At 34.1% G+C, this 14,679-nt stretch overlaps 1 protein-coding gene and 1 long non-coding RNA gene across 6 annotated transcripts in view; one reads left to right on the forward strand and one right to left on the reverse strand.

Annotated features, from left to right (window-relative positions):
- ZEB1 (zinc finger E-box binding homeobox 1) overlaps window positions 1-14,679 on the reverse strand; it is a 181,152-nt gene that overhangs the window by 89,188 nt on the left and 77,285 nt on the right. The window lies entirely within an intron of this gene.
- Window positions 1-14,679, forward strand: part of LOC144313721 (uncharacterized) — a 51,073-nt gene that overhangs the window by 13,712 nt on the left and 22,682 nt on the right. The window lies entirely within an intron of this gene.

Raw genomic sequence — 14,679 nt, forward strand, 5'->3', positions numbered from 1 at the left:
TCAGCTGATGTCTCTGTATCCATTCTAGCTCTTAGCCAATATCCACACATCAGCCACAGTAATATTTTAAGACAAATCATCTTAATCATTTCCCTGTTGAAAACCTTTTAATGGTTTCTCATTATACTGAGAATAAAAGCCAAAGTCCTTAACTTGTCTTTCTCTACTCTGGCCTCTGCCTCTCCAACTTCCATCCCTTGCTACTCATCTCATCACCTCCAAGCATTCATGTATGTTATACACCCTGCCTAGAACATTGTCTTTGCCTACCTCCTACTTATTCCTCAGATCCTAGCTTAAATCTCTACTTAAATATCACTTCTTCAATGATCTCCTAATACCAATTATACACAGCATTTATTGTATAGTTTGTAATTACATTGTATGATTACTTTTTAATATCCATAACCTCCATTACACTGAAGCTACGTTAGGTCAGGTATTATGTCTATTTTGCTTAGAGAAATATCGCTAGTACTAAGAATACTTCATACATATTTGTTGAATAAATAAAATCAAAGGTTCAAGTACAAATTTTGAAGCCACTGCTACCATCATTAGAACAATGAATCCCTACCTAGTAATGTCACTCTAGAACACAATTCGTAACCTCAGTGGAGTACAGAGGCAAGCAACCAAGACACTATCACCCCTACCACTCCAACATCTCACCATAAAAACTAAATAAACATTAAACAGCACCAGAAGTAAAAATAAAGTGATTTTCCTTTTATTATTACTATTTTTCAGTACTGAATTACTGGGTAGAACTTTAAAATTCTCAATAGTTCTAATGCTAGGAAAGCAAAACTTTTAAAAGGATAAGGAGGTAAATATTCCAAATGTTTTTTATAAAGAATATTTTTTGAGAGTAAGAAAGTATAGAGTAACATTTTTAGAAATCTGATTAATAAAAGATATGAAAATGAACTAAACATCTAAATTGGGCTTAGAACAACTCTGACATTTAAACAGGATCCCGTCATTTTTCTTTCACCTAAAACCTTTCATTAACTTCCCATTGGTTTCATGAGAAAGAATCATGAATCATGAAGCCTTTAAAGCCCTTCACCACCTGACTCCTGTCTACTTCTACAACGCATCTATGACCATTTCTGCTTCACCAACCCTTCCAACCAAATCTATATGTAGACCTTAGAGAACTACTCCCTCTAACTCGCCATCTTCTCTTTTCACCACTGGCCTTTGTTCATGTTCCCATCCCAGGAATATTCTTGGTCCTGTCTCCTTGAGAATGACTTTCTACATACCCCACTTAGACTTCCCTTCCACTTAAAGGTGGCTCCAGAATTTCTATATGAGAAGGTTTAGTGGTGGCACTCTGAAGGGAAAGAAAACTGGACGTTTGTCTTACAGCTATATTTGGATAACAAAAAACCTGCTACTTGGATTATAAATTTCATCTGGTACAGTTTGGGGGACTGAAGACTATAAGGAGTTTAAGCTTCCTAATTCTCTCCTTGATACTGCTTCTACTGGAAAAAGTTTGCCTAATACTTTCTTTTCTTTTCTTTTCTTTTATTTATTTATTTTTTTGCCTAATACTTTCTGAACTGAAAAGGTACCACATAATATTATGTATGTACTTCTATCAGAGAACTTACACTGTACTAGGTATTTCTGTCTACTTGTCTATCTCTTCCATTAGTCTGAAAGCAAGTTTAGAGCATAAACTGTCCATAACTATAGTCATAAAGTCCTATGCCCTGGCCCATAGCAGATTTTTAACAAATATTTTCTGACAGAATGAGTCAAATATTTTATGAAAATCTACTCTATACAAAGTACCATATTAGGTGTTCGGAGCAGAGGAATAGAAACAATTACTGCCTGATTAAAAATATAAAACATATAAAATATTTACAATAGCTTCAAATAAATAAAACATCAGGAAATATGAAAGACAGTAAAATTGACATTTCCATTAACCAGCATTCCTATACATCAAAACTTCTAAGTGAAAGCCTTCTATATCATCAAAGAAGCATTAACTATATTGCAGTATATTTTCTCATAACGTTAAGTTGACTGAATAAAGAGTGCTTAGCATTGTTAACCTACGAGTAATATGTGATAAGCCACTAATTAACTAGAATACTCAACTTCCTGATGATGCTTTCAGGATCCAGAACAAAGAATGATCCAGATTAGAAAATCAATCTAAAACTCAAACCTAACAAGGTATTTTTGGCTGTTGTTTTAAATTATAATCAAGGAGGAGTATATCCTTAAAGAGAAATGATGAGGTACCAAGACAAGAAGTGGGATGCCATGCTGAAAAGAATAATTGTTACCATGAAGAAACTGTGCTGAAGAGTAAGAATAAGCAGGATTTGGAAAATGTGAAATTGTAGGTTGAGTTTTTGATTTGGTAACTAATGGAAGACTACTAAAACTCCCAACTGGAACTTGGAAACATAAAGATATTGCTTAAATAAATTTAAGCAGGGCAAAACGGAGGCACAGATTCTAGCATAGAAGATACAATGAACCAGATGTAAAAAGATGAGAGCCAGAACTAGGGTAGCAGCTGCAGAACTGGATAGTAATGGTTTTGTAAATAATCTGACAGCCCAAATATTTGCACTGGAGCTGATTTCATTAATCAGAGTAATGCCACAAATACAAACTTTCAGGCTGTTATGGTACAATCAAGAAAATGTTTGCTTTATAGAATCATTATATTTGGAAAATATGTGCCCAAGTGGTTGAGCCCTTGGATTAGCTATAAAATGTGCATTGGATTCATTCTTTCTATGTACTTCTGTATTTCTCTCTAGTGCTCTCAAAATAAGACTTAGGTACATCTGTAGTATCTCCTAGCTTGCAAGGTACTTTAAATCTCTAATCAAATAACATTTTAAATTAATTAATTAATTAATTTATTTATTTATATCAAATAATATTTTAAAGTTTACTTCAGTATCTTAGAGGAAAATAGCTAAAGAGTTCACAAAGGATTCAAATTCAGTATTTTCAATTTCTTATTTTCCATTTTAAACAGTCTGGTGCATTACCGTCATGTAGATATCTAAGCTTATGACATAAAGACTAGAAAATACATATTACACACATCATATGAGAGTAAGAAAGAAATTGGAATTTCATTTTTTAAAAGATTTTATTTATTCATAAGAGACAAAGAAAGGGACAGAGAGTCAGAGACACGGGCAGAGGGAGAAGCCAGCTCCATGCAGGGAGCCTGATGTGAGACTCGATCCCAGGACTCCAGGATCACGCCCTGGGCTGCAGGCACTAAACCACTGAGCCACCCGGGGATCCCTGGAATTTCATTTCTTATAAAATGTTTTTCCTGAATTTTTAACTTTTTAGCAGCTTTAATGAGATAACTTTGACATATAAAATCATATATACTTTTGGTTTTCAACTTGATGCTTTGATGTATGTATACAATTGTGAGAAGAGCACCATAATCAAGCTAATTAATATATCATCACCTCTATATAGTTACCATTTAGAGTGTGGTGAGATTTAAGATATATCCTCTTTGCAAATTTCAGGTATATAATACAGTATTGTCATCACCATGCTGTACATTAGATCTGTAGAACTTATTTGTCTTGCATAACTAAAACTTTGTATCATTTGATCAACACCACTCCATTTGCTCATTCCTCCAGCCCCTGGCAAATCATTCTACTCTCCACTTCTATGACTGACTACTTTAGATTCTCCATAAAAGTGAGATCATGCAGTTTTCTCTTTCTGTGTCTTGCTTATTTCGCTCAGCATAACATCCTCCAGTTCCATCCATACTGTTACAAGTGGCAGGATTTCCTTATTTCTTTTATGCCTGAATAATATTCCTTTATGTTTCTGTATACATATGTATTTTTTCTTTATCCATTCATCGGTCAAAAGACATTTAGATTGCTTCCATATTTTGATCATTGTGAATAATGTTGCACTTGGGAGTGCAGGAGATTTTTTCAAGATTCTGATTTTATTTCCTTTGGTATATACTCAGAAATGGGATTGCTAGATCATATAGTTCTATTTTTAACTTTCTTTTTTTTTTAAGTCTTTTTTTAAATTTATTTATGATACAGAGAGAGAGAGAGGCAGAGATACAGGCAGAGGGAGAGGGAGAAGCAGGCTCCATGCACCGGGAGCCCGACGTGGGATTCGATCCCAGGTCTCTAGGATCTCGCCCTGGGCCAAAGGCAGGTGCTAAACCACTGCGCCACCCAGGGATCCCTATTTTTAACTTTCTGAGCAGTCTCCAATCTCTTTTCCATAGTGGCTATACTGAGTCAATTTCCACCAACAGTATACAAGGATTCCCTTTCCCCTTACATCCTTACCACTACTTGCTATTTCTTATCTTTTTGACAATAGTCATCCTGATAGGTATGAAGTAATATGACCTAGTTTTTATTTGTATTTCTCTGATGATTAGAGATGATGGGTACCTTTTTGCATACCTCTTACCCACCTGAATTTCTTTTGAGAAATGTCTATTAGGTTCTTGGATCATTTTGAATGGGTTATTTGTATTTCGGTATTGAGTTGTATGACTTCCTTATATATTTTAATTACCCTCTTATTGGATACGTAGTTTTTCCCATTTTGTAGGCTGCCTTTTCACTTTATTTCCCTTTGCTGTGCAGAAGCTCTTTAGTTTGCTGTAATTCCATTTGTCTATTTTTTTTTTTTTTTGCATTTGTTCCTGTGCTTTTGGTCTCATTTCCAAAAAAACTGCTAAGACCAACATAAACTTTTCCCTTTGTTTTCTTCTATCAGTTTGATAGTTTCAGGTCTTACATTTAAGTTTTAATCCATTTTTGTGAATGGTGTAAGAACTTCATTCTTTTACATGTAGATATCCAGCTTTCCCAACACCATTTGTTGAAGAGATTATCCTTTCTCTGTTACTTATTTATGGGAATGCTTATCAAAGACCAGCTGACTATAAATGCATAGGTTTATTTTTTTCTCAGTATTATTCCATTGGTCTACTTGTCTGTTTTAATGCTGGTACTGTTATGATTACTGTAACTTCATAATATAATTTGAAATCAGGAAGTATGATGCCTCTAGCTTTGTTCTTCTTGTTCAAGATCGCTTTGACTATTTGGGGTCATGGTTCCATACAAATTTTAGGATTGTTTGTTTCCATAAAAAATGTCTTTGATATTTGGACAGAGATTGCATTAAATTTATAGAACACTTTGGGGAGGCTTCTGGGGGGCTCAGTCAAGTGTCTGATTTGATTTCAGCTCAGGTCATGGTCTCAGGGTCATGAGATCAAGCCCTATTCTGAACTCCACACTCAGCAGAGGGTTTGCTTGAGATCCTCTCCCTCTCTCTCCCTCTATGCCACCCCCCAACTTGTGCTCATGTGCTTGCTTTCTAATAAATAAATTTAAAAAAATTATAAATCACTTTGGGTAATACGGACATGTTAACAATAGTAACTTTTCCAATCCATGAATATGGGATCCATTTATTGTCTTAATTTCCTTCATCAGTGCTTTAGAATTTTCAGTGTATAAGTCTTCGCCTATTTGGTTATTTCCTAGGTATTTTATACTTTGCCTAGCTAATTTGAATGGGACTATTTTCATATTTCTTTATCAGATAATGTATCTGTCAGTGTATACAAATGCAACTAACTGTTGTATGTTGATTTTACATCCTTTAACTTTGCTACATTATTAGTTCTAAAGGCTTTATGGTGTGTGTTTGTATGCATCTGAGTATTTGGAATCTTTACAGTTTTCTACATACATAATCATGCTATCTATGAAGAGCAATAATTTTACTTCTCTTCTGATTTGGATGCCTTTTATTTCTCTTTCTTGCTTGATTATGCTGGCTAGGGTTTTTTAATGCCATGTTGCTAGTTGTGGTTAAAGTGGGCATCCCTGCCTTCTGCTGCATCTTAGAGTAAATGCTTCCCAGTTTTTTCCCATTGATTATGGTGTGAGTCTTGTGTTTTTCATATATGGCTTTTGTGTTTTAAGTATGTTCCTTTTATACGTACTTTGTGGAGGTATTTTATTAAAAGATTTGAATGCTTTTTCTGAATCTATTGAGATTATCACATAGCCTTTTTTTGGTCTTTCCTTTTATTAATGTGGGGTACACTACATTGATTATCACAGGTTGAATCATTCTTGTATCCAAGGGAGAAATCCCAGTTGGCCATGGTGTATGACTGTTTTAATGAGCTGCTGCTAGCATTTTACTGAGGATTTTTGCATCTGTGTTCATCAGAAATATTTACCTGTAGCTTTTTAAATTTTTCTTGTGCTGTCTGGTAAAGCTGGCCTCAAAATGAGTTTAGGAGTATTCCATCTATTTCATTTTTTTTTTTGGAAGCATTGAAGAAGGATTGGTATTAGTTTGAGTGTCTGTTAGAATTCCCTCAATGAAGTCATCTAGTTCTGGCCTCTTCTTTGTGGGAAGGTTTTCTTTATCACTTATTTAATCTCTTTGTTATAGGTTTGTGCAGATTTTCTATTTCCTCTTTATTCAGTCTTGGTAGGTTGTATGCCTCCAGGAATATACTGATTTCTTCTAAGTTATCTAATTATTGGTGTATAATTATCTTAATAGGCTCTATGATCCTTTTTGTTTCTGGGTCATTTGTTGTAATGTATCCTCTTTATATTTGAGTGAGTGTTCTTATTTCCTTGAACTAGCTGAATCATTTTTGTTTATATTTTCAAAAAACTGATTCTTAGTTTTGTTGATTTTTTTATATTGTTTTTCTATTCTGTATTTCTGCTCTAATATTTATCATTTCATTCCTTCCACTAATTTTGGGTGCAGCTTGTTCTTTAGTTCCTTGAACTGTATGTAATGGTAGGTTGTTTGGGACCTTTCTTTTTAAAATGCAGGCATTTATTGCTATAGATTTTCCTCTCACTGTTGCTTTTGCTTTATCCCAGGTTTCGCTGAATTGCATTTTCATGGTCTTCTTTGTCTCAAGTTAGCTTTAAAATTGCCTTTCATTTCCTCTTTCACTCAATGGTTGTTCAAGAGTATGTTGTTTATTTTCTACCTAATTGTGAATTTTTCTATTTTCTTTCTGTTGCTGATTTCTAGCTTTGTTCTTCTGTGGGTCGAGAGGATATGATTTCAATCTTCTTTGTTAATATTTGTTAGATATGTTTTATATCTAACATGCGATCTATCCTAGAGAATGTTCCATGTGCACTTGAGAAGAATGTATATTCTGCTGCTGTTTGGTGGAAAATTCTATGTCTGTTAGGTCTATTTGGTCTATAGTGTTAAGTCAGCTGTTTCCTTATTGATTTTATGCCTGGGTGTTCTATTCATTTACTGAAAGTGGGATACATTGAAGTCTTCTACTATTATTCTACTGTTGTCAAGTTTTTCTGTTTAGATCTGTCAATATATGTTTTATATATTTAGGTACTTTGATGTTGGGTAAATATCTACCTGTTTATCTGTTATAGCTTTATCATTACATAATGACCTTTGTTTACAGTGACAACTTCTTAAAGTCTGTTTTGTTGAATATAATTATTGCCACCTTGGTGTCTTTTGGTTACCATTTCTATAGAATATCCTTTCTATCCCTTCACGTTCAGCCTATGATATCTAAAGTGAGTATCCTGTAGTCAGCTTATCATTAGATCTTGTTTTTTTATTTTTCTTTAAAAAATCCAGTCAGCCACTCTATCTCTTTTCATTGGGGAGTTTAATTCATTTATACTTCAAATAATTATTGATATGTAAAGACTTAACTATTTGTTTTATTAATTGCTTTCTGTTTTGCAGTTATTTTTATTCTCTTCTTGTGGTCTTCTTTCATAATTTTTTTTATAGTAACCTGGTTTGATTCCTTTCTCTTTCTCTTTTGGGTATGTGTGATAAATTTTTCCTTTGTGGTTACCAAGAGGCTCATATAAAATTTTTTTTATTTATAATCATTTATTTTAATTCTATAAGAACTTAAGTTCAACTGCATAGAAAAATATTATGCTTTGCCCCCACACACACATTTGTGTTCTTGAAATCAGTGTTTACTTCTTTTTATACTGTGAATTTGCTATCCAATTTCTATGGTTATAGTAATTCTTACTACTTTGTCTTCTAATTTTTATATCAAATAACTTGTAGAGTGTTATATTATTCTGCATTTGCCTATGTATTTACCTTTACTAGTGAAATTTATACTATAATATTTATATTATTAATACATTTTATTTTTTTTAAAGATTTTATTTATTTATTCATTCATGACAGAGAGAGAGAGAGAGAGAGAGAGAGAGAGGCAGGCAGACACAGGCAGAGGGAAAAGCAGGCTCCAGGAAGGGAGCCCGATGTGGGACTTGATTCCGGGACTCCAGGATAGCACTCTGGGCTGAAGGTGGGCACTAAACCGGTGAGCCACCCAGGGATCCCCTATTAATACATTTTAATGTTCTTGTTTAGAAATGTTTTAATTCCATTTGAGGAATTCACTTAGGATTTCTTGCAAAATAGGCCTAGCAACAAACTGTCTTCAGTTTTTGTTTATATAGAAGTGGTTTTATCTCCTCTTCATTTTAAATAGTTTTGCTTGGTATAGTAACCTTGGTTGGCAGTTCAGTACTCTGAGTTATATCATCCCACCCTTTCCTGGCTTGCAACGTTTTTATCAAGAAATCCACTGATAGTCTTATTGTGTGTATGTGTGTGTGTGGGTCCTCTGTCATGTGATGAGTCACTTCTTCTTGATCTTCAATTCCTCTTTGTCTTTGACAGTTTAACTGTATGTTTCTTGATGTGGAATTCTTTATGTTCAATCTATTTGGAGTCCAGTGGTTTCATGAGTCTGGATATCCATTTCACTGCCCAGATTTGTAAAGTTCTCAAATTACTATGTCTTTAAATAAGCTCTCTGTCCTTTTCTCTGTTTCTTCTCCTTCCAAGACTCCAGTAATATGTATATTGGTTCATTTAGTAGTGTCCAATAACTTCTGTAGGCTTTTTTCACTCTTTGTCAATCTTTCTTTTCCTCTGACTGGATAATTTCAAATGAACTTTCGCCACATTCATTGATTCTTTCTTCTGCTTGATCAACTCTATTGCTGAAACTGAATTGCATTTCCAGTCTAGTCATTGCATGGTTTCAGCTCCATAATTTGTTGTGTGTGTGTTTTTTTTAAAGATTTTATTTATTTATTCATGAGAGACACAAAGAGAAGCAGAGACATAGGGAGAGAGAGAAGCAGGCTCCATGCAGGCAGTCTGATGTGGGACTTGATCCTGGGACTCCAAGATCACACCCTGAGCCGAAGGCAGACGCTCAACTGCTGAGCCACCCAGGCATCCCTTTGTTGTTGTTTTTTATTTTTATTTTTATTTTTTTATTTTTTATTTTTTTTTTTGTTTTTTTTTGTTTTTTTTTTTTTATTTTTTTTGTTGTTGTTTTTTAATACTTTTCCTCTCTCTTGTCGAACTTCTCTTTTTGTTCTTGTTTATCTGTCTAATTTCAATAAATTGTTTATTGATGTTCGCTTCTGGCTTGCAGAGTTTCCTTAGGACAATTATTTTAAATTCTTTTAAAAAATTTTTAGGGCAAATTGCGAATTTCCATTTCTTTGGGGATAGGTTATTGGATGCTTATTGTTTTTTTTGGTGGTGCCATGTTTCCCTGATTTTTGGTGTTTTTTGTTTCCTTGCATTGGTGTCTGTGCATTTGAAGTAACGGTCACATTTTCCAGATTTTAGAATTGGTTTCCATGAGAAATGGCCTTCTCCACCTGTACAGAGGAGCAGAGGGGAGGTGTGTGGGTGCCACTTGAAGTGTTGTGTGTGAGTGCACTATTGCACCAGGTCTAGTTGTTCATGGGACAGCAAGTGCAGGAGTATACAGCAGCTCCAGGTGTCAGGAGGGGCCCAGTGGCATGGCATCTAGGGTCCATGACATAATCCCCTGCATGGTACTGAGTGGTGATGACGGTGGGGTTTAGCAATGACTGGCAGTGCTAGTGGGGGTCCTCAGCAGTGCCTCTAGTCTAGGAGTGAGTGTTCTTAGGCTGGTTCTGACTGGGTACATGGTAGTGGGGGCCAGCTATAGGCCTGAATGTGGCAGCAGGGGCCAGCCAGCTGTGTGCAATTGTTCTGCTGTGGGAGGTCATATCCAGCAATACACTGAGTAGTACAGCCAGGGAGGTGACAGGAACCAAATGCAGCCATGGGGGGCCAAATGTGTGGTGGCAGCATGCTATAAAGAGTTGTGTGGGGGCGGTGCCAGCAGAGTGTGGGTGTAGCTGTAGAGGGTGACAACTACTGTATGCATGGCAATGACAATTGATAGTGGAAGCTGGGCAATAGAGGCTAGTGGCTAGCTTGCATGTGATGGCAGAGGCTATTTAATTTTTATTATAGTAGTAAAATATAAAAATGTTCAACATATTATATTATTATTTCAGCTTAGAAATATACATCACAAAAAGACAGATATTAAGATACCACTTATAAATATTCTTAAAACTAAACTTTCTGCCTTCTCAAATACAAATACTAAATTATAATCAATCAAAATAAAAATATTTAGCCAAGATAAGTCTTTATAACTATGTTAATAGTAAATACTATTGTATATTAAAAATCTGGGGGAAAAAAGCACTCTTCAGAAAAATCACATTTCTGCATAGGACCTAAAATATAGCAGAAGAAATAATTTCAAACATTTCAACACGTTTTTATACCAGCAATAAAGTAGAGAAGAAAACCAATAAGACATTACCATTTATGTCTAAGATTATTACAAATAATTCAGCATTGATTAACAATTAGCTATCTCATGTTCTGAAGCCCTCTCAAATTTTTGAGAATCAAATTTGGTTAGCTCTTAAAATACTAATTCTAAGTAATTTTTTTGTTCTTATTCACAGTGGAAGAGAAATTAATATTTATCACTAATAATGATTTATAAAGAGAAAACAAAATAACCAATCAATTCAGTGTTTCTAAATTATCTTTCAGAATGAAAAAAAAAGGCAATAAATATCTCAAATACAGGTTTTACATTCATATGCATTTTTCACTTTTCTACTTAGAATCACTAAGTATTTACAAAATTGACAAAGTATGTCAAGGTATTGAGAGTAAATTGTAAATGGCTCTATTAATGTCAGAAATGAATTATGTAAATGAAAAATAATTGGTGTAAATAAGCCCAATAGGATAGGATTTTTAAATTAAAAATGAAAAAATACATAAAAAGATTTTAAAAGAGATGTGATCCAACCACCCATAATCACTGCCCCCTTCCCCATCATGAGAGAGATCTTTTTCTATACTAGCAATAGTATAGTTATAAGTACTAGTAGTAGCAGCAGCAGCAGCAGTTACCATTATTAAGGTATCCTTCCTTAATTTATACAACATATATGGGCTAAATGTTCCTAGCATTACTTCTCAGAAATGTAATTTGGTTTATACGTATATATCATGTCAATGGTTAAGAATTTTTTTTGACATTGGAGCTTTCAGAATTAAATGAACAAGGTAAAAACAAAAATCTATTTTTATAGGACTGTTCTATATTTCCACAGAAATCTTGTTATCCCTTTTGAACAGCTAATTATATTGGAAACATAAAGAGTGTATTGGAAGGAGAGACATCAGGACAGTGCATTTCACCATTAGCAATGCCTACCAGATCAAAGGTCTTTGTAAAGTAAGGATATGGAGGTAGACAAAGAGGAGAACAAAATGATTCTGAGTAAAAAAACTACAATCAGTTATTATAACTGATATAATTTGGGTTAGATGAAATCTATGATTCCTGTTTCTCAATAAGCTTGTCTGAATAAAACTGATCTGCTCATCTTAAGTTTCAGTTCCAATCTTTCATTAGTAGTTAAGCATTATAAAGTATGAACAATGCTTTTATCATTCCTTGAGTGGTGTTATTTAATATATCTAAAAGTCTAGTTGACAATGCTATTTATAACAATCGAGGACTTAATTTTACTTTACTAAGAGATCTTGAAAGACAGTAGGAGATAGTTATGACAGGTAAAAGGCTTCATATAAATATTATGAAGTGTCCAACAGAATGCCACACATGTCCAGGATATAATGATTGGATAATCTATAATGAGTCATTACAGATAATAATGTGAAAACATTAAATCACAATCTCTAAAATCACAGTCATTGATAGAGAGATGGAATTAGAGAGGTAGCCTTAGTCTGAGAAGCAAATAATTTCATAACTAAACTGAGAGCTAAGTATAATGTGTCTCATATAACAAGACCTCTTACTAATTTTCAAAATGTATCTCATATAACAAGCCCTCTTACTAATTTTCAAAATATGCCTCATGTAACAATCCCTCTTACTAATTTTAAAACTTATTTTAAAATAGTTATGTTTTTATGGATTGTTTAAAGACAATGTTTCATTTTCTTATGTCCCAATTAATCCTTTAAAACAGCAAAGCAACTAAGGTAAAAACACTCAATAACTTATCTAATGAGAACAAGTTTATACATAATCCACTGTGTAAGTACAAGTCATAATTTTAGCAAATATCACAGTTCATTTAAAATGTTTTCCCTAAATTATCTAGAGCTACTATTACCGGTTGAAAAGAAAAGCAAATAACATTCGTTGAACGAAAGCTCAACTGTTATGTGCCAGGCACTATGTTAGGTGCACTCACTTAACTCTGAAAGTGACAATAAAATTTTATTAGCCCCATGTTACAACTCAGAAAAATGAGGCACAGAGAGATTAAAGCAATTTACAAAAATTATATCTAGGATTAAAAAAGAGTAGAGAAAAGAGAGAAAATAGGACTTTGCTAGTCCTTAGAAATGCTATTAAGAGAGAAAGGAAGTTTGGGAGGGGACAGGGCTTTGCCCAGAAACAGCATGGAGGAGCATGTGACAATGGAAGTGTCTCTGTGCAAAAGCAGACAACCAAAAGAGCAGTTTTAGGGGCAGCTGGAGACACACACTAGCACAGAAACTAAGACATTTTATCTTTTTATGTTTATGAACACCAAGTTTACTTTAATTCCCATAAAATTATAAAAATATTCAATCTACAAAATTAAACTGTAGCCAACTCTCAATATTAAAAGTATGAACCATCTCTGTATTCTTGTTTTTTTTTTTTTAGGTTTTTATCCATTTATTCATGAGAGACAGAGAGAGAGAGGCAGAGACACAAGCAGATGAAGAAGCAGGCTCCCTCTGAGGAGCCTGCTGCAGGACTTGATCCCAGGACCCCAGGATCACGACCTGAGCCAAGGGCACTCAACCACTGAGTCACCCAGGCATCCCCCATCTCTATATTTTTAACAGAATCAAAGTTTTATAGGTAGCCTTAATAAGAGACTGTATTTTGTCTCTTTCAAACTTTTTACTCTGGAAAAAATGCCTAGTAGTGAACAACTGGGCACATCAGCTTCGCTCTGCATCAGCTTTCTCCTCATCTCTTTTATGTTTGTCCCTTTTCTCTCTTTTGACAAATATGTTCAGCTCTTTAGCCCAACAGGTTTTGCTTTCTAGTTCCACACCACCGCAAGTCTATGGCCACAGATTCCTAAAGTTGGTGCTTCCTTGCCACTGTATCTGTAATCACACATTCCCTTCCTTTTTTAATTGCAACTTGTTGAAAGCAATTTATCCCACCATCCACATAACTAAAATCCTATTTCCTCTGTAAAGCTTCTTTAGGCTAAAGAAAAAGATGCATTTTTTGCTGGACTATTCTAGCAGAAACAAAGGTTTATTATCTGTGAAGCCAAAAATGCAGTAGTTTATCAATATATTCTCTAACTTCCGCTGTTTGTTCAGTTGCTTACATATCTTCTAAAGGGCTGCGTTGACAGTATGTAAGCTTTAGGTTTCTGATGAACAGATATATTTAACTTTATATTTATAGCTATTAACTTATACAATACCATGCAAAACTAGATGCAGAACTAATGCTTCTAATGTAGTTTATTTTCTATATAATTGTACAACTCTGGATAAAAAGAAGTGCAATAAAATCATTCTTATCCATAACTTAGAATCTATGGCTTTTAAAAATTGTTAACTATATGACTCTTTAATCATTTCTTCCTACAACAGGATAAATTGCAGAGTAAATCATGGGTTTAGGGTTCTCTCTGTTAGTTCTACTTTTAGGATGTAGAAAACTTCCAACACCCTTACTAGACTGACATTATTCCTGCTTAAACCTTCAGCCTGATGCTTCCCGATAGCTTTTTGGAATACTTTATAAACCCAGCTGGTTAAAATATTTTGGACTGAAGCCAAGGAGAACTAAAATCAAGCCAATAAGTCCTTAAAATTATGTAAGAAAGAGTCTTACAGAAAAGTGGGCATGTACTTTCACTAAATTAGCAGAGAAACAAGTAGTGTTGTTATTTTTCCACACTCCTATCTTTTTTACAATTTTGCTTCTAAAAGGAGTAGAGTCTCCTATTTCATGCTGTTTAAATATAATGAATTCTGGCTGAGATCTGTAAAGTAGGATTACATATAGCAGAGAATCTTATCCTGGCTTACTTAAATTTTCAAAGATTCTTATGAATTTAGGCAATCCTCTCCCCCACCCATATTTCATATGTTATTAGAGTAAAAGAACTCTCACATGAAATAATGTAAAAAAAAGTTTAGTTTTGTTTTAGCTTTGTTATTCAGTAA

The sequence above is a fragment of the Canis aureus genome, chromosome 5 (genome assembly GCF_053574225.1).
Source record: "Canis aureus isolate CA01 chromosome 5, VMU_Caureus_v.1.0, whole genome shotgun sequence".
Classification (NCBI taxonomy): Eukaryota; Metazoa; Chordata; class Mammalia; order Carnivora; family Canidae; genus Canis; species Canis aureus.